We start from the raw sequence: 18576 nt of genomic DNA on the forward strand, positions 1-18576 counted from the left end.
AGGATGTCTTCTGTAGATTCTTTGTCAGACCAAGTTCCAAGTGGTGTGTGGCTTGATTGGCTCTGTTCCTATTTGTTTGAGCAGGGTCAAAAATTTTATCCACCAAAATGGAAGTAGCTTAGAAACCAGGGTCCTTAGCCTAAAGAGTGACTTCCTGAATCAGCCCATAATTCCCTAGACTGGGGCTTTGCTTTATAATTTTTCTTGTGAGCAAGTTCTTCAGTAGCTAATGCCAACAGGTTAACTTGTGTTGAATGAAGTTTGAGCTCCCTTATTCTAGGTGGTTGTTGGGGACCAACTGCTGGCTGCTTTTGTCTGTTTTATTGAAATTGGGTAAATATTAATTTTAATTAAGATTTGCTACGCTATACGAGGAATGATATAATCTCTTTTACCTTTCAGAGGCACTACTTATAAACATCTCTTTAAGAGGAAAATATGACATTGAGGGATCCCCTGTCACCATGGCCTGTGAAGCTTCTGGGAAACCACCGCCGGATGTGGCATGGATTAAAAATGGAGTACTGGAAAGCTCAGGGAAGAAAGCTACGTTTTTAAAGTTCGATAACATAAACAGAAGAGATGCAGGACAATATACATGTCGAGCCAATAACTCAGTGGAATTCACTTCTATTGATACATCAATTGTAGTTCAGTGTAAGTACATTTTAACCGTAGTTTTCTATTTCTGAATCTACCCTATTTACAATCCTGTTATTGGGGTCAGTTACCCCGAACTGAAAAATCTGTTCAAAGGTGACAGGAAACAGAATTCCACATCAAATCTTTTTCGGCTTTGTATTCAGTGATCCCAATTATTGGCTGGGGCAATTGAATTTACGTGGAATCATTGCTCATTTTATGTTACTCAGGAGGATGCGACATTTTTTGCCAAGTCATTGCTTTAGCTGGACTGTGTTTAACTCAGAAAATGGCTTAAAATCATTTCCGAATCATTGTGACAATCCAAAATTCGCTCCGTTTGACTAGCGCACAAGGCTAGCGGATATTCTGATTCTGTGTGAGGGCTCTGGTTGGGGCTTAATGGTGTGACGATAGGTTTTCTCGCCCAAACTGGGAAACTGAATCTTAGCGGACGGCACAATAACAACTGGGGGAAATAACTCGGTAGAGACGACTCGGCAGCGAGAACGGAAACTTGTCACGATTTCCTAGTACACGGAGATCTACTTCGAGCAAGCTTATACGGACGTCAAGGATAAGACAATCTTTGGTTCCACAGTACTTTTATTCTAGGTCAGGCCAACAAGCGACATGACCCCTAGCATACTCTAGTTTGTAATCATCGAAGCTGTACAAGGTACTTGCTTAAGAACTAACTGGTGTGAGGTGCTATTGTTACAAAAATCGTAATATTTGAATAAGGACACAAAGGAGCGGAAAAAAGTCTCTTTGAAGTTAAATGAAAACTACTTAAATATTCCATCTGTTTCTACGACAGAAAGAATCTCAAAATTAAAAAGACGGATGCAATAAACTCTATGCCATTAAAGTAGGAAACCTAGGTGCGAATTTACAGCTCTGGTATAGAAAACAATACCTATCTTAATTGCAGTAGCGCAGCTCAGGAAATAAAAACGGAAAAGCAATTAAAAGTTTCTGCTTATCTATGCAAGATTGGTTTGGAAACCATCACATGAAAAGAAATTAAATTTACGCGTATAAACTCAGCTGCTATCTACGATGAAAACCAATGTTTCCAGAAAGACCATTAACACTTATATTTACCTAAAAAAACCATGTAATAAATGACAAAAGTGCCGACAAGCAGGTGCATGTGACGAAAGCGAGTAACAACAAAAATCTATTCTAAAAGCTACTGTGGTTTTTTTACATTTTTTGATTTTTTTTTTTAAATGAAAGGACTTGAAATGGTTAAATATGAAAGTTTACGAATAAATATGTTCCGAATAACACACACGGGAAAAGTCAGTAAATTTTCCCGTAACAATGGAAAGATGAGAATTGGTCAAAATTCTTTCAGCTGAGAAATTACAGTTTTTACTTATAGCTGGGATCAGCTAATTGGCGCGAAAATCGGCTTAAACTAAAACTGCATACCTAAGATTTGCGCACATATTTGCATGTGTGACATTCGAGATATTATTTCAGGGCGAGAATCCATTTTATATTTAATTATTCGTAAGCCTTGCCACCTTATACTACATACTCGACTGCCAAATAACACAAAAGTGGCGGAGTGCATTATGGAGTGATTACAAGCTTCACTTTTTTTCTCATTTAAAGACAGGGAAAGGAACGACAAAGCCTGCACTTGAGTAATTGATTTTTATGACTTTCTGGTTTTGTAGGTTGTGTAACCTGCAAGCACTATGCCGCCCCCCTATGAGAGATATCTAATTGTTTCGACGTTCACATTTCCTCAGATATTGGACCCCTGTTGTTCAATACAAGGCAAGTTTATTGGGGTCCACATCTCACCCCTTCATCATTCGTTATTTCATTTTAGTGGCTCACAGCCAATTTGATTCAGTCATGGGTCTATTTCAGGTAAAGAAAAAAAAAACCAACCAAAAAAAAAAGGAAAAACAAACAAAAACGACGTAAATGCCCAGAAATGGCATTTCGCCCAAGCCATTGGGATTGCAGCATTAGGATTTGCTGCTCTCACCAATCATATTGTGGCATTAGGTTTTTCAAAAGAAAGATATGAAGTTTCTGCTGATGGAGTGAAGTGAACCTGTTAAATTCTAGTGGAAACTGGCTGCTTATCTTGATACAAGTAATTCAAATTATTGAGACAGAATTTCCAATTTCCAATTTACAAAAAACATTTACATTTACATTTACCTCAGGCCCAGTGAAGATTGTTGAGTAATCGTTTCAACCTCGTCTTGGAGATCGTTCAACAATATTCACTTCACCATCGGCAAATAAATATTAAATGTACAGTACTGTGCAAAAGTAACGCAAGAGAAGTGCGCGAATTTCTCTTTTTGTTCAAGTGAACTTTCGTCGCAATTCCGTGCGAAGGTTCGAGTGACAATTTGAGGTTTTTTTAGCAAAAGTTCCGTTGAACAAAGATGGCTATTTCGTCTAATTTTTCCTTTGAAACAAAAATTTATTGAAATTTCGTGATGAAAAGTGTCAGTTTACTACTTGGATAGACAAGAATCTGAAGATTCCGAAGAAGGGATCAACTGTGCCTCGTTCGAAGGTGATGCTGAATCTAAAATTTAATGATCAATACCCATAATTAAGTACTGGTTGTAAATGACAGTCAGCGACTAGTGTCACCGCAAAAGACAACATGCGAGGCTTGTGAAGCTTAGCAACAAATTAAACCAACATTAAAAACCTTCGTGTTTGCTGATACTTACTTTTCCTTTAGGTTTTTCATTCATGTACATTTTCATTTCATTTTTCATGTATCATTATGCACCCTTTAGACTTTTACAAGAGATTGTGATTTTTAACTTGTGATTTATTATTTTCATGTACATTTTCATTTCATTTTTCATGTATCATTATGCACCCTCTAGACTTTTACAAGAGGTTGTGTTTTATAACCAGGCGAAATGTATGAGCGATGAAATAAACTGACATAATTTGATTTAAATTTTTAGACAAACCTGAAGGTGTGAGGCTCACTACCAATGCTGCACAAAATACCGTCACTGAAGGAGCCGCTGTTACATTCAAGTGCATAGTTATGGCTGCTGTGCCACAAGTGTCAATTTACAAGTTCTATTTCAATGGCAGCCTCCTAAGCGAGAACAGCAACAGTGAGTATACTCTCAATAACGTCAATCGATCTCAGCACCATGGCGAGTACAAATGTGTCCCACATAATGACGTTGGAGATGGGGCAAAAGCCACTGTGATACTTAACATAAAGGGTGAGTAGAAACATTTGAGCATTTTTAAGAGCTAATGTCAACATGCATCAGACAAACAGCGGCAAGTCACCCAAATTCGTTTTCTCTCCTACCTTCATATTTTGTAGCCCGATATGTCCGAATAATTGTGGTGTAGTTTTTTTGTGAAAATATATTTCATTTTTCGAGAAATGATATTTTTTTCACAACTCGGGTAACATTCAGGGTGAAAATTTGCATATTTGAGCGGCTGAACGAAAAATATCATTTCTCGAAAAATGAAATATATTTTCACAAAAAAACTATATCACAATTATTAGGACATATTGGGCTACAAAATATGAAAGTAGGAGAGAAAACGAATTTTGGTCGACTTGCCACAATATTTCAAATTTGTTCGATGGATGCTGACATCCTCTCTTAAGTACTTTTGATTTATAATCCAAAACAGGACATATGTTTTATAACAGTTTACATTGCGTCAATAAAACTTCCCACACAATGAACCATTACAACCCCGAACAGGGAGGGATAAAGACCCTGGTAATGAGGTTGACGTGTTGTGCGTGACGATCGACACATGTGCTAGTTAGCAGTATTTTCAGGCAGATGTTGTTGATGTTCCTGATGTTTTGAACAGAATTTCGAGGATAGGGAATGTTTTCTTCAGATGTAGTGTATGATGTCAGTATCAGTTGAATTGATATGTTGTCAAAATGAATTAAAATATTGGTCTGCGAAAATGAGCCAAAATTTAAAAAAACCACAATGAACAACCTCGAGTCAAGATATCACCAGTCAATTATATGCTGCCTTCAATCCTAATAAGCCTGGGAAACTGCAAGTGGTGTTTGACTGCACAAACCGATACAAAGGGACATCGCTCAACGACCAATCACTCAGTGGTCCAGACTTGACTAACAGCCCGCTTGGTGTCGTCTTAAGAATTCTTCAGGAACCAGTACCTCTCTCCTCAGGCATTGAAGCCATATTCCATCAAGTAATGGTTGATCCAAACGATGGTGATACCTTGAGGTTCCTTTGGTGGCCTGACGATGACTTATCTAAGGAGCCTGTTGAGTACACCTTTTTGGTGGCACGTCTTCACCAAGTTGGAAAAATTTTGGTCTTCGAAAGGCGGCTCAATGAAGTGATCAACACAGTATTGAAGAACTTTTAGGTGGATGACTGTTTTAAATCGGTGTAACCAAAGAACTCGCCAGTAAATTGAGAGAAGATTTGTGTGTCCTATTGTCAAGAGGTGGATTTCAATTGGCTAAATGCTTGTGTAACAGGAGGCAAGTCCTCAAAACCATTCCAACCTCAGACAGAGCTTCATCAATTTTGGATTTGTGTTCAAATTCTTGTGTGCTTCCTATTGAAGTAACCCTTGGTGTTCAGTGCAACATGGATAGCGACATGTTTACTTTCAAGTTGGTACTAAAGGATTAGGCCTTCACACGAAGAGGGATTCTATCAGTGACTAGCTCCATTTATGATCCACTTGGCATAGTATCGCCAATCACCTTACTCGCTAAAAAGCTCCTTCAAGATCTCTGCAAACAAGTACTCACCTGGGATGAAGAGATAGTGGGAAAGTAATGTCAGTTTTGGAGACGATGGCTATGTGATGTACCTATGCTTATAAGAGTTGCCTTACCAATATGTTTGAAAACAATCGACTTTGGCTGGGTACAAAATGCAGAGCTTTCACCACTTCGCAGATGCCTCTCAGATTGCTTATGGGACTGTCTCATATGCAAAACTCGTCCTTGAAAATGGCCGCACCCACTGCAGTCTCCTCGCTGGGAAATCTCGCTTGGCTCACGTGGAACAGATGACTATACCCAGATTGGAATTGTCAGCTGCTGTTTTAGCTGTCAGAATGAATCAGAAGTTCAATTTAATTTAATTTAATTTAATAATAAGTTCTTATATAGCGCATTAAAATTGAACTCTATGCGCTTTACAATTACAAATTAACAAAATTTCGATAAAAATCCTATACATGCAATTCGCTACTCTATCTAAACTAATGAATTATTACGTGTTATGCATATGTTTGACAACGTACGATATCAAAAAATCTGGTGGCTTAATTTTTGAAAAGATAAGTTTTCAATAAGCGTTTAAAGGAGTCAACAGATTCGGCGTTTTTTATGCATTCAGGTAGTTGGTTCCACAAATACGGTGCTGCGTAGGAGAATGCTCTTTGCCCATACGTTTTAGTTCGAATTGTTGGGACCTCAAGTAGATTCATATTTGATGAACGGAGGTTTCGTGCTGGAATATATCGACTAAGAAGTTCAACAAGATAGGTTGGAGCCATGTCATTTAGTGCTTTGTATGTTATCAACAGTATCTTGAATTGAATTCGTTTTGTGACCGGGAGCCAATGAAGTTTCATAAGTATAGGTGTTATACTGTCTCTTGATTTGGCACCGACTAACAAGCGGGCAGCTGTGTTTTGGATCCGTTGGAATTTTTCGATGTCACAAATCGGTAGACCGTACAATAGGCTATTACAATAATCAAGTCTCGATGAGATAAAGGCGTGTATCAATCTTTCATTTTGCTGCGTCGAGAGGTATTTACGAACGCGACCAATATTTCTGATTGCTAGAGACGACGATTTACAGATGGAATTTATATGCGAGCGTAAGTTCATCACAGAATCAAGCATGACGCCTAGGTCTCGGACAGTATTAGATAAATTAATGATATCATCTCCAATATTGATATTACAGAAAGGAGGATTTTTTGAGAAGCGTGAGAGGAAATGAATGATTTCTGTTTTTGAAGGGTTGCACTGCAATCTGTTTTTCTTGGCCCACTCCATGATTGCATTAACACATGATTTCAATCTTTCCATGCCTAGCATTCTGTCAGAGGAGTTTATCTTTATGTAAAGTTGCGAATCATCAGCATATATCATACAGTTTAGGCCATGTTCAGCAACAATGTCTTCTGTAGGCGAGGTATACATTAGAAAGAGTAGTGGACCAAGTACTGATCCCTGGGGTACGTCGTAGGAGATATGTCGAGGCTTAGAGATGGAGTGTTTGATCTTCACTGACTGAACACGATGTTCTAGGTATGATTTGAACCATTTTAGTGCGATACCTCTAAATCCGAAACGTTTCTCCATTCTTTCAAGTAATATGTTATGGTCGATCGTGTCGAACGCAGCGGAAAGGTCTAGCAAAACAAGTACTACTTCTTCTTTTTGATCTACAGCTCTTAGGATGTCATTTGAGACTTTTATTAAAGCAGTTTCAGTGGAGTAGTATTTGCGGTATGCTGACTGCATCGCTGGAAATAACTGGTTCTCGGCCATAAATCTGTATATTTGATTTGCGACCACCCTTTCGATTGTTTTTGAGAGAAAAGATAGATTTGCAATCGGTCTGTAATTTGAGAGACAGTTCGGGTCCAATGAAGGCTTCTTTAAAGATGGACATACCAGGGATTGTTTTAACTGATCAGGAAATTCTCCGTTAGCCATGGAGGCGTTGATAATCTTGGTTATAATTGGCGTCAAGTGTGGAATTGACTTTAGAATTCGTGTTGGAATGGGATCCAGTTGACAAGACTTAGTTGGAGATTGAACAATAAGTTTGTGAACAATATCAGCAGATACAGGTTGAAAAGTTTGGAACGACGAGGTGACTGGATAATTGACGTTGATGTCGGGTGCTTGGGCAGTATGGGAGTCCAAATCCGATCTTATTTTCTCAATTTTATTGATAAAAAAATCGTTGAACGTTTCGGTCAATGTATCCAATGAATCATTATTAGGGAGTGCAGCAATGTTCTTCGATAAGAATAGGCGAGATACCATCTTGAATAGTTGTGATTGGTCAGAGGAGCTGATCAGAGTCCGATAATAGTTTGTCTTTGTCGCTGTTAGAAGATCATTGTAGTGTTTGCAGGAATCAATAAATATTTCTTGGTGAATTTGAAGACCAGATGAAATATATCTTCTTTCATGACGACGTTTGTCTTGTTTAGCCTTACGAAGTTCATCAGTATACCAAGGAGAATGCGGTCGCAGAGTGACCCATCTCTCGTTCACAGGAGCATGTTGATCAAAGATAGACGAGAGATTAGTATTATATTGTGTAGTCAGCTCAGTTACACAAGACTGTGGATTAGTAATGAGATTAGATTCTTCGATGTCTTTGATCATACTAGCTAAATCGAGCCTTTTGGTGTTTCTGTGTTTAACATGTAGTGTAGAAGGTTTCGGTTTTGTACATTTCACCTTACAAGTAACCAAATTATGATCTGAAATATTGTCGGCTGATAGAATGCGAACATCCGTTATAACATTATTCTCTTCACGAGATAATATCAAGTCCAATGTGTGGCCCAGGCGATGAGTGGATCCAGATACATTTTGAATTAGATCAGTGGACTCAAGGAGATTTAGAAAGGAGGCAGCTTCAGGATTTGATAGATCATCAACATGGTAGTTAAAATCACCGGCAATTATAATGGGCTGCCTTGATAATGTAAGTTCTTCAAGAAAAGATGAGAATTCTTGCAAAAAGCTATTTCCAGTGTTGTTCTTTTTGCACAGAGGAGGGCGATAGAGAACAATTAAACGGAATGTCTCACTTTTGTTGGATATGCTCACATCTAAGTACTCAAATGAGCTTGTGTTCATGATGGAATTTTGCAGTACGGTATAACCATCTCGTATCAACAAAGCGACTCCGCCGCCCTTACGATTCCTTCTTGGTATGTGGTGGAGTTTAAAATGCGGAAGAATGTTGTTGATGTCAGTAATAACATGGTTGTCATCCTCGGTTCCTTTAAGCCAAGTCTCTGTTATGGCCAGGATGTCTAAATGGTGGGAGATGACCAAATCGCATAAATGAGTTGATTTTTTAACAATCGAACGCACATTGAGGAGAGCAAAATTACTGGTGGATTTGGTTCTCGGTAGATGGCCAACGCGTGTGATAGAGATGACATTGTTGATGTTTCTTGAGTAAATTTTCTTTGATGGTCGTCGATGCGTAGAAACAATGGTTGGAATGTAATAACATTGAGAATCTTCGTTTTGAATAATTAAATCTTCCTTCGGTTGAGAAATTGCTCCGAAGTCAAATTGTGACAATAAGAAACCCATTTCAGGACCAGGGTTAGAAGCAATGGTTCTCGGTAGATGGCCAACGCGTGTGATAGAGATGATATTGTTGATGTTTCTTGAGTAAATTTTCTTTGATGGTCGTCGATGCGTAGAAACAATGGTTGGAATGTAATAACATTGAGAATCTTCGTTTTGAATAATTAAATCTTCCTTCGGTTGAGAAATTGCTCCAAAGTCAAATTGTGACGACAAGAAACCCATTTCAGGACCAGGGTTAGAAGCAACGTCACCAGCCAAAGTAAGACGAGCTTGGTTGAAGGTGGTAGTTGAGTTAGCGTAGTATTTGACTTTGGATGTGTTGTAACCTTTAGGTCATAGACAAACAAAGCGAGGCCGATTAGTTGTTGAATAACAAGGTAGTAATACAGCAGAAATCCACTTGTTAGGATACAAACAATGATTCTTGCAAATATAATCCAAAGAGGAAATGTTTAGGCAATCCATATGTCGTTTTTCAATTGAAATAATATAAAGAACTGTGAAAAAAATAAAGAAAATCAAGCAGCGATATGAAGCACGTCCGTTACCCATAATTACCAACACAGTGTTAGGGTTAGTCTCCAGAGCTGTCCTCCAATATATCACGAGCAAAGAGACAAACGATTCTACATGTTTGTGGCCGATTGCCTGACAGTGATACATGATGGCTCAGAACCTTCCCAGTAGAACTTTGTGCCAACAAGCATCAACCTAGCTGACGGTGCCAGCAGAGAACTAACGGTAAAGGAGTTATTAAAGAGGGAGGTTTGGTTCAGAGGCCCTAAGTTTCTTTAGGAAAGTGAAACATCGTAGCCCACCTATCCAGTCTATTTAGTCAGACCGAGCGGTCAGGGTCAAGCTCGAACAAAGCATGTTACTCTCATAGAAGGGACCTCACGAAGGACCACTGAACCTAATGGTTCTTCAATATTCGTCATGGTTTAAGCTTAAGAAGGGAGTTGCTCGGCGTCTGAGATTTTAAAAAATTCCTTAAGAGCAAGGGTACTTACAAGAGGATCCTGTTGATCCATTACCTTGTGGACGGCTGTCGATGGACGAATTACGACATGTAGAGGCTCAAATCATCACATACGTGTAAAAATTAGCTTTCTCGCCAATGTTTAATGCCCTCCCAGACTTGAGCCCAGGCGAATCTGAGAAGCGTAAATTGAAGATTTTTGGCTCATTTGGTTCAGTTTACAAATTGAGACCATTTCTGGATGGAACGGGAATATTGAGAGTCGGTGGTCGGCTTCAAAATTCTTCATCAGATTACCAATCGAGGCATCAATTGCTGTCACCTTCAAAGCACCATGTTACCAAACTGCTCATTATAGATGTTCATTAGTCTGTGGGTCATCTAGGTCAAGAATATGTCCAGACCAGTTTGAGAAAAAAGTACTGGATCTTTAAGGGACGGGCTGCTCTTTGAAGAGTACTCAGTAACTGTTTAGCATGCCAGAAACAAAATGCTGCAAAGGGCCAACAATTGATGTTAGATTTACCTGGCAACAAGCTTATTCCAGATAAACCCCTGTTTTCTAACGTTGGCATAGATTCCTTTGGCCCACTGTATGTGAAGCAAGGCAGAAGTACAGTTAAAAGCTATGGTGTCTTTTCTCTTGCTTAACTATCCGAGCAATCCACATTGAAGTGACCGAGTCTCTGGAAATAGAATCGTTTATTCGCGCTCTATGCAGATTCATCAGCAGAAGAGGGACGCCAAAAATGATAAGAGGTAACAATGGTATGAACTTAAGTAGCGGAGAGAGAGAAATCCCTGAAGCCCTGAACAACTGGAATCAGCAGAAGGTAGAAGTTTTCCTTCATCAGAAGAACATCAAGAGGAAGTTTAATTTCCCTGAAGTATCACACATGGGAGGAGTCTGGGAACGCATGATTCGTTTAGTGAGAAAGATCTTAAGAGCCCTTTTTAAGCAACAATTGGTTTTGGAGACGCACTGCCAACGTTGATGGCAGGAGTTGATGGAATTCTCAATGGTTGACCATTGACTCTTAACAATGGCATGCAGTCCTGTTGATTCACCATCTTCGACTAATGACCATTTGTTACTTCGATGGCATTTAAATTTGCCACCAGGAGTCTTCGTTAAGAATGATTTGTACTGCCATCGTCGCTGGAAGCTGGTTCAATACCTTCCTGGCGTATTTTCGAGGAGATGGTTTTCGTAATATCTGTTAAATTTGCAAGGACGGCAGAAATGGATCAGACCACGTCATAGTTTTGCTGTTGGTAACCTGGTTTTAATTCCTGATGAAAGAGTTCACCCCAGTCGGCGGCCTTTGGGTCACGTTCTCGAAGGTCACCCAGGAAGGGATGGATTTATCCGATCCGATGGCCCAATACTTAAAGTAAACCTAAGGGGTTGGAATGTAGCAACTAGAATTTGAATTTCTGTCTATTGTCAAGTAACTGCGGAAATATTTTATATTGTTTTTATATATTTTTTTTGGAACTACTATTGTGATGTTCTGTTTCGATTCAATTAAGCCCGCTTTTTTGCATGAGTTTGTGTAAGAATTACGTAGTGCTGGTAGCACTTTATTTCTCGCTAGTACAAGCTTTGTTTTAGTTACATACTTTTCATTACTAGTTGATTTCAGATAAGTCAGTCTTTTCGTTAATTTTTGCTAGCGCCGTGTTACTTTTGTTTAAGAGTTTCATTACCAGACCTGATTACGCCACAAATTGTAAGTTAGTTTCTTTCTTATGTAGCTCTGTCGTTAGTCTTGTTGTTATATGTGTACCTAGACATTTGTATTAGTATTCTATGTTCTATTGAGTTTAACACTAAAAAGGTCAGTTTTGCTCTAAGATTTTATGGACCTCTCTGTAGTTCTCTGACATTTTGGGTACTTTTTAGTGATAGTGTTGACAATGATAATAATTATAATGATGATGATAGTAATAATAATATCAGTGATAATAATATCAATGATAATAATGTTGGTGACGATGATATGAATAATAATAACAGTTCTAGGAAGTATAGTCTATCATACCCTGAACCTCCGTGAAAAAAAATTACTTAAGCTAACGTATTTTTATTATCATGTGATTTGAGGTTGGTATGATGATGACATAAAATTTAAAATTGCTTGTCGATCATTTTAAAACGTATTTTGTTTTTTCCCAGTTCAAACAGTTTCAAGTACAGTTGCCACCTCATCCCAAACAACTCCCGCAGGTAAATGTTCTTTATAGGCGTTTTCTTTTTTTATTACATGTAAAACTATGTAATCATAATAGCATGTTCTTTAGCGTTACAAAATGAGTTTGAGTAAAAGAAAAAGAGTGAATTAGGTCACTGAAGGCCTGGAACTTAGCGAAGGACTGTAGACTCACAAACAGTCATAACAATGTTCAAGCTGAATTATTGTTAGATGGAACCACTTCTTGGCAGTTTTTGTGAACCAAGGCTCTTCATGTTTTTCGTAAATGTAAAAGGACACGGCTTTTCTTCAGCTTCAGAAAGCACAGAAGTTTACCTGACAGCGACGATACAGGGGAACTGTAGCAGACGTTCAGAAGTTGCTGCGAAATTTCCAGAAATGGTTAGATAATCTACTTGATCCGTGTACCGGAGTGTATAGAATACTGCCATAATATTTGTCATTAAAAGGGAATCTTAATCAATCTATTGTTGACCGAAATCTCAATATTTCTGTTAAAACAAAATGACATTTTGAACGATCTTCAATAACGAAACAAGTATTCAAATTTACATTTTTTTCTTTAAATGTGCTTTTAGGCTTGTCAAATTGCCTTTAAGTTTGGCTGCTCATCCGCCAACACCGTGAACACCAGGTAAGGTGCAGTTTGTCTCAACACTGAAACAACAAACGCTAACGCAAATCTGTGTTCTGGGGCGGAGAGGAGCTTTATCTTAGTTTGGCGTATTTTAGTGTTAAAATTGGTGTTTCTGCTCTAAAAAATCTTAGTTAATGCAAAATAATCTACATTTGAAGTACATTTTATTTAATGTACAGCAACAGATTGACACAGAATGACATGAATTAATTTTATTTACCTTGGTTTATTAGATCATAAATACTCTTTTGGTTAAATCTCAATGTATTTTAACACTTAAAAGTCACCAAAGTAAAAATGGAATGCCGAATAGAGAACCGTGCCGTAAAGGGCACAATGCATAAATTATGACTGATTATGCAATTGAAGCCGTGTGGTTACTCAATTTTTGTCACGCAAGGTGCGCCTTCGTCGAATTGCTCTCGTTGTAAACTCTGTCCTTTCGGTAACATACTTTGTTTGGCGCTGGATTCTTTCTAATCTTTAGGCTACTCATTTATAATAAGTCAAAACAGACCACAAGACGCCTATATCCCCAAGTATAACGTTGCGTAACTTAAGTACTGAGGTTCTCCCAATTCATAACCTGTTTAACTATTTCTCAAGGGAGAGATAAACAAATATTAGGAATAGGAAATGTAGTTATATTCTCCAAAGGCGACAAATGTTTGAATAGGTGAAGAATGTAAAAGCGGATGAAGAAACTACTTGCAAACCTAAATGAACTCTTCCCACGATTTCTTTTTGTTTAATACAGACTGTATAATCAGTCATAACTCATGCGTCTTACTCTTTTCGGCACGGTGTTCGATTCGGCATTTTACATCCTTCCCCCTTACCTAGGTGTGGTAGTGTTGTTCTCGACTTCATGATGAGATTCAATCGAAGTGTAGTCGTCAGCAATGTTTTGACTGTCCTGTTGGATGCTGCAAGGCAAGAGAAATTCGGAGGTTTCAAAGTCGATCCAGAATCAATTAAACAAGTTTTTATAACCACAGACGGCTCGGAAAGCACAACAAAAAGTATGTTTTACAAAGAAATATTATTGTTAAATGTTTACACGTATTCGTCCGAAGATGGAAATTTTTAATTGTATTCCGTATCTGTTTAATTAAAAAAGTCATTTCTGTGAGTCATATATTTCCAAGTTTTGCTTTCGTCGCTGTTGTTGTTTTTATTAAATTAAACAAAATATTACTTTTAAAAATTATTATAGAGAGAGTAGCACCTTGCTTTTCCTTAGTACCTAGCCAGTTCGAGTTAACGGTTTTCGTTCTAGAGCATAAGCTATGTAGTGAGAGCAGTGTATTGACCACGATCACTGTAAATGTTGTTTGAATGTTATCTGATCAAGCTTTGTAAACTGAATCATTTTAGGTCCTGGGGAATGTAACTGCCCTTCTAACAACGTCTCGTTAGCCATAAATGGGGTTCTTGCCTTCACAATCGTTCTTCTAATTATTTACATAATCTGGCTACATAAGAAAGGTAGGTAAAAAAATTCATAATCTATGATAGAGGGTTTGGCTGCAAGATTCATTATTAAGCAAAAGCAAATCTTGACCCACATCCACATCATTTGTCTTTTTTTTCCTTTCGTTCTTTTTCAGGCGCTGTTGGGAAACAGAGGTAAGAATTTGGCACTTGGATTGTGTCGATGTAATGTTCCAGATATGGTATCATCGTATAACAAACTTCCACTTAAACTGATTCTTTGCTCAAAATAAATATTTTTATGCTTTCTCAATTGTAGGACTTATGAAGATGAAAGAGGTGTTTCCTACGTAAGTTACAGCTAAGACATTGAGGTCATGTTAGTGTGGCCAGTAATTATGTAATCTCACTTTACCTCTACTCTCTAGAAGGAAATAAACGCTTGTAACAAATAGGAAGGAAAAAAGGTGTAGTTCTACAAAAAAAGGCATAATGCATTAATGACAGGTACAATAGAATATAGGAAGAAGTTTGACTCGATAGGATCTTTGTCCTGGGATCATGTCCTTTACCAAGCTGCTCCATCGATTTTCCTTCGGTTGTCCCTGGTTCAACTGCGTGGTTTCACTTCATAGATCGCAAACTAATCTGCACCCGGTTGATATTTGTTTTGTAAATAATTTTTTTTTCACGCCGTTTTGGCCGTCTCTTTATCTTGATGACTTGTTTTCAAAGCGTTAGTCCAGGAGCTTAGTACAGCAAGAGTTTTTTTTTCGTGTGTGCATTTGTCAAAAAATTGCACTACCAATCGATGATCTTCATGTTGCAGTTTGTAGCTTCAACGAATATGCTATGAACCTCGATCACTGCATTGGACATGATAGTTTCAATGGAAGAGAACAAAGTGTTAATAATAATAATAAATATTAGTAATATTTAAGGACAAGAGATTATAAACTATTAATAATCTCTTGTTATGAAATAATATAAACGCTTGTCTGATGAAAACGGGTGAACTGATTTTTATAAGAATGTAGGAAATTTTATTGGGATTAATAACAGACTTGTATATGAATACCTTAACGGTATGTTGGTTTAATAGAATGAAACAGGATTAGAAGATAGCGAACCAAGTCTACCCGATTCAGCAAAACTCACCCAGCCTCCTGCGGAATACATGGATCTCATAGAAGTCAACAAACATGATAGAAAAGCACAAAGTACCGCTTCAGGTGTTGATTACGTGCCTCTTCATCCGTTAACACGCTGCTGGGAAGTTCCAAGACACCACGTGACCATAGAAAAAATCATTGGTAAAGGTGCTTTTGGTCAGGTTGCCAAGGGAACAGCAGTAAGACTTCGAGGGAGTCCTGAAACGACCACAGTGGCTATTAAGATGCTTAAAAGTGAGTTCTTGTACTGTAAATTGAATGACAGTCTTGGCCTACAGTCATTCACTGTTACCGGGTTACCGCAACTTTTTAGCTATTTGTCATTTGACAACTTATGTCGCTATTACGACATTTTACATATTATTCCCGTTAACCAAATTTTACTCCTTGTTTTTAACGCTCCAGCAAACGCTACTGAATCGGACAAGAGAGATTTGATGAAAGAACTTGACACAATGAAGCAGCTAAAACCACATCCTTACGTCATTAAACTTCTGGGATGCGTTACAGAATCTGGTAAGCTTTGATTATGAGGTCTAATTTTGCTGTTCACATTTTGCATTTACTCTCATTTACTCTGTAACGCTTTCGCGTCATTGATAATTTGCTTCAGTGGAAAATTCACTGCTTCACAATTGAGCACAGCAAACGGCCATCGCATATGGTAATTTTATCCTTTTTTAGCTAACAGCGACGCTCTTTAGGGCCGTCTTCCCGTGAAGTGGACAGCTTATGAGGCCTTGATGTATGGTAGATATACCACGAAAAGTGATGTGTAAGTATACCCAATTATTACCCGTAGCAATTTTCCAACAAGTTTTACCAATAGAATAAGAGAGAGGGTAAGTTTTGGGTTCGGTAATGAAATAGAGAAAGATGTTTTTCATCCTCTCACGAGCGTTGGACAATAAAAATATTCTTCACTCCCCATGAGGAATCGAACCTCAGACCATCGGATTCCGCGCTCCGATGCTCATACCACTGAGCCACAGAGACTCTATGACTCTATTCTCTTGCATACTGCAAGGATCAGCAATGTCGATAGAGTCATGTTTGTAAATAAAAATAAGAGAGAGAATCGGAGCGCGGAATCCGAAGGTCTGAGGTTCAATTCCTCGTGGGGACTCAAAATTTTTTTCCTGTCCCACACTCGTGACAAGACGAAAAACATCTTTCTCTAAGTGTTATCAATTTTAGTAAGGACATGAATTCTATGCTATATTTTATTTGTCGTATATAATGTTAATGTCTTCAGTCACCCAATATATATTTGTTTGATTTGTCTTTCTGCAGATGGAGTTATGGAGTTTTGCTGTACGAGATTTTCACCATAGGTAACTTCGAATGGAAATTTATAAGGCCCTGTAGATGTTTTTTGCTATATACCATGTTCAACTAAGCAATGTAACGTGTTCAGTTAGACAAACGTAATGAGCTTCAAACTACATCAAGTGATATGGGTGGTGTTTCAGTGAAGGTCGTTTTTACGTCACATTTATATTTCGATGGTCTTATGGTTCTTCCAGGTGGTTCACCTTACCCACGAATGGATGGAAGAAAAATTGCAAACTTACTTCAGGATGGATACAGGATGCCTAAACCACAACACGTTGATGAGGAATTGTAAGTGTTTTTTTCAATTCGTTCTCTCTCATCCTTCAAGGAAACGTTATTTAAATCTCTAACAGATCATTTGAACAATACCAGGTATAAGATTATGATGAAGTGCTGGAAGATTGACCCAGATGCAAGACCAACTTTTACTGATTTGAAAAATCAGCTTAAGGACATGGAAACCCTACACAAGGTGAGAATTTTGATCAACAACACAACTGGCTTAGGCTCAGCTAATTAGGGTTTTAACCTCAATAGCGTTTAGCTTAGATAGCGTAATTTTTACGAAGTTGGGCTTGCATCTTCTTGTCATGTCACTGAAGCTAGCACTCCACGAAAAACAAGGAGGAAGCGAACTAGAATGTCCCAACGACAATTGACTCATTATGGTTATTTAAAAGATCGTAGGATTATTGCAAAATTGTATTGAGACGCACAAAGAGCAGCAAAGGACACCATAAAATACTTTCTTGAATTTGTTTTGGTGTGAAAAACTGGCCACTTGTGAGGATAAACGCTTATAACGTAAGAGGAACACTTTTTTAATGATGCCGATTATTATATTATTCTTTTCTGCAGAAGCTGATCAACATGACAATGTACGACAAGCAGTTGTATGCAAACGTCGAGGATTTAATAGTGTAGTTAAATAGATTTCCGCGGTATATGACCGGCTAGCAGTTTTAACAGTTGAACACCTTTTCCTCACACGCTTACTTAGTAGAAAAAGCCATTTTGTGTGAAGCAATTAGGTTGGAACGTTATAACTCGATTGATTTTATATTCTTAAACGCTGTAACGCTTTTACTGATAAAGTATACTCTTTAACATGTTTAGCACTTACACGTATGCTCGACACAAGCGTTGGAGTTCAGTTTATTTCCTGCCTCAATTCTGAAAGGCAGGACAGCGCGGAAAAAATCCAGTAAACTAGATTGATGAGATCCAGCTCAGAGTGCCATAGTTGTCTACAGTTTTAGTAAATTGCTGAAAAAATTGTTTTGCTGCAAAACCCGCTTGATTTTAGGAAAGCTATCTGGCGCATAAACAGCTTTCCCTAAGACTGCATTTACCTGCGATACCAACTCGAAATACTTTTACGCTGAAAGTATTATTAATAAAAAAATTAACGTTATCCTAGTAAAAAAATTATACTTGGCACATTACTTGAGCAATCGTCTTAGCTTTGAATCAAAGTGCTCTGTGAGCAAACTCGTGAATTGACGGGTGACTTACATAATTTTTTGGATTATGTTTAAGATTATCTGGCTTAAGGAATTTTGTGGTTGTCATATTTAGAGTACGAGCAGTAGTTCGGTGTTCGCTCATGTAGCAAATCAAATCACTTTGGTCAACAGAAAAATATCGGTTTCAGAATTAATTTGTATAAGCAATAGTGTCAATTACGTTAGTTGACAAGCGGCCTAAAAACCGTCTGCAGTAAATTTTAATCGTTCACAAAAAGTACATAGAAAGTTAAAACGTGGAGTATTTGGTTTACAGTTAAACTGAACGATGTAACTTTTA

At 38.0% G+C, this 18576-nt stretch overlaps 1 protein-coding gene and 1 pseudogene across 2 annotated transcripts in view; both read left to right on the forward strand.

The window, feature by feature from the left end:
- Positions 1 to 18576, forward strand: part of LOC131792885 (NLR family CARD domain-containing protein 3-like) — a 102268-nt gene that overhangs the window by 40106 nt on the left and 43586 nt on the right. The window lies entirely within an intron of this gene.
- On the forward strand, positions 454 to 18192 carry LOC136281515 (uncharacterized; annotated as a pseudogene).

The sequence above is a fragment of the Pocillopora verrucosa genome, chromosome 6 (assembly GCF_036669915.1).
Source record: "Pocillopora verrucosa isolate sample1 chromosome 6, ASM3666991v2, whole genome shotgun sequence".
Lineage (NCBI taxonomy): Eukaryota > Metazoa > Cnidaria > Anthozoa > Scleractinia > Pocilloporidae > Pocillopora > Pocillopora verrucosa.